Here is a 3249-nt window from a genome sequence, read left to right as displayed (position 1 = left end):
TTATTTTCAAATTATGCCTTCAGTAACACCCATATAGTTCCACTGCCTTCACTGACTTTACACAAAAGATTGAATCAATAAAATTCTTTATTTTATTCCAGGAGGAGGAATTGCATCCATATCGCTCTCTTTTGTCTCTACAAGGCTAGCAGGAGCAAAGATCCATCAAATTTTGGTTACTAAAGTCAACAAATCTGACTGTTATTACATGTAAGGAGGAGATTGTTTAGCATAAAGATACCATTTTACATAGTCACTTTCAGAGTAAAGCCACACTTACTTTATTCTGTCCTCTATCCACAGAGGCATAGTGCGAGCAGTAGTGCAAACATCCTCCAGTGGGGATACTGTGGTTACTCTATCCAGCCTTATACTGGCAGGACCTGCTCTGGGAGTAAAGTCTAGTTAATATTTCATGGTTTAATCCTTCATCTCTCTGATTATGATGCCAACAATGGCACCAGCTGTGAGAATGGTTTTGTGATGTGAACACCTGGGTATGGAATTGAGGATCAGTACACATTTCACAGAGGTCCATTCATAAACAGCAACATGGCAATGCTTTTGATCACTATTGGTAAAGATTGGAAAACTTCTTACCGATAATTTATTTTATGCAAGCAGTCACCCCCACAATTTTGGGCATCCTGGGCTGCTCTCCCCTCTCTGCAGCTTCACAGAGATGGATCACGTTTTGGCACTGTACACTCTGGCCACATCCCCTCTGCTTCTCCTTGCCATCATCCAAGTTATTCCCAAAATGTAAAACTTGCATATAATTAACAAATATTCAAGAGATAATGAAATAACTGTACATTAGATCAAGGAATATGGTTCTATGGTAATGATTCCACTTAATACAGTAGAACCTCAAAGTTACAAACACCTTGGGAATGGAAGTTGGTTGTAACTCTGAAATGTTTGTAACTGAATGTTTTGGTTGTTGTTTCAAAAGTTTACAACTGAACATTGGCTTAATACAGCTTTGAAACTTTACTGTGCAGAAGAAAATGTTGCTTTTAACAGTCTTAATTTAAATGAAACAAGCATAGAAACAGTTTTGTTACTTTGTCAATTTTTTTAAAAACTTTCCCTTAAATGTAAACTACTAAAAAAATAAACAGTACTGTACTGTATTCCCTCCCCACCCCGTTTTGTCTCTGCTGCTGCCTGACTACACACTTGTGATTCCAAATAAGATGTGTGGCGGACTGGTCAGTTTGTAACTCTGATATTCATAACTCTGAGGTTCTACTATAAATGACCTGTAGCTCATTAGCCATCTAGGGTGCGTAGAATTGTGGGAGATGCTGCTTGCAAAAAGGAAATTATCGGTAAGAAGTTTTCTGTTCTGCAGCCCAGTGTCCCCAACAGTTTTGGATGTCTGGAAAGCAGCAAGCAGTGATCATATGTAGGGAGGATTATGAAACAAGAGTTTGGTACAAAAATACCACCCCCTTTTTAGGTACTCGTTCAAAAGTCCATATTATTTCTGGGCCACTGACCTGCAGAGTCCTCCTTTGGCAGGAAGATACTGCAAAGATAGAAAGTCCACATTGAACTGCTTAGCTGTAGGCCACATGGGCACTTTGCAGATTTCCAAAGTGGATGCACTAGCTTGCTCCGCCCATGAGGTTAAGGATCTTGAGGAGTGCACCTTGATCCCTTCTGAGACAGGAATATCTGATGATTTGCAGGCTTCCACAATACATAGTCTAATCCACCTAATGACAGGAGACTTGGAAACGCTAAGTCCTTGGCATTTAGAGTGGAAAGACATGAATAGAGAGCCTGATTTTCTCATGCTCTCTGTACTCCTGAGATAGATTTTCAAGGCTCCTCTGTTATTTAAGGATTCTGGTGTCCTTAACACCACCATATCTTCATGAAACACAAAGTAAGGCTCCTGCATAGAGAAGGCTGCCAGCTCCAACACTCACATGATAGACATGACAGCTACTAAGAAACAAGTCTTACTGGATAAGTAAAAGACTGACACTGACGTCAAAGGTTCAAAGGGATGGCTTGTCAGGTTCTCAAAATCAGCAGAAAGAGTGCTCTGACCACTGGTCTGGCAAAACAAACTGCTTGACGGAATCTGGCTATCTGTGGATTGTCTTCCAGGGAGCCTCAGGATCCTTCAAATAGCACACTACTAAGAGCAGACAGCTGACATGCAACTGTACTGCAATGAAAGTCTCTGTCTGTGCCTTCATGGAGAATATCCAGAATGGTCAGAATTCCAGGATTGCTGGGATTTGCACTGTGCTTCTGTAGAATCTAGACTAGATAAGAGTATGCTTTTAACGTTGATACTATCTTAGATGAAAGCAGTGTCTTAATCACTCTGGAGGAGTTAACTGACCCAGGGAGGAGGAATAATGTTGAAGGAGAATGCTGCTCTCCACTGCTCAAAAACTGGGCAGAAAAAAACCTAAAAATAGAAGAGTCAGGTGGGAGCAACAGAAACTGCCATTGTCTTCTGCTGCAAAGGCAGAGAATCTGGTGGCAAGCAGAAACAGAGGACGTGTGGCCAGAGAGTGGAGCGCCAAAACAGTGATCCGCCTCCATGAAGCTAGAGAGAGAAGAGCAGTCCAGAAGTCCAGAACTGTGGGAGATGCTTGCTGCAGAAATTATTTGTTATTGTATAGCGGTGATACTGACAGCCCCCAGTCAGGATTTAAGACCCATGTATAGCTAGGCACTGTACAGATGTATTATGAAAAGATGGCCCCTGCCCCGAAGACTTTAGGATAAATCTCTAGCACTGATTTGGAAACGTCAACCACACGTTGACAAAAAGATATACCTTTTTAATGAACATTTTCATTACTTTGAAGATTAATTTCATGAAACTCACAATGTATTATTTGTTTCCTCTTTATTAGATTTGCTAGTCAGTGAACCTGTCATATCCCAGAGATCTAACCTACTGTGTTGCAACCTGCCGGCAAAGCAGTTTTGGCTCTCTGAGTTTTTAATATCATAACTACTGTACCAAGAATAACAAACTCAATTAGCAGCACAGACCCTCTCCCTAATTCTCATTAATTTACAAAGACACAAAGCGTTAGCAAGCCAAGCCTGTAAACCATGGCATCTGCTCAGGTACAAAAATAAATACGATTTGCAGGAGACTTCTTATCCTATTTGTCATCAATGCTTAATCCAATCAGAATTAACAAGGACAATAAATTTCTGCATTAAATACTTGAAACTTCTTGGGTGAGGAACTCACTTCTGCCTCAA

Source organism: Gopherus flavomarginatus, chromosome 5 (assembly GCF_025201925.1).
Source record: "Gopherus flavomarginatus isolate rGopFla2 chromosome 5, rGopFla2.mat.asm, whole genome shotgun sequence".
NCBI classification, from domain to species: Eukaryota; Metazoa; Chordata; order Testudines; family Testudinidae; genus Gopherus; species Gopherus flavomarginatus.
Note: the sequence above shows the minus strand (reverse complement) of the source record.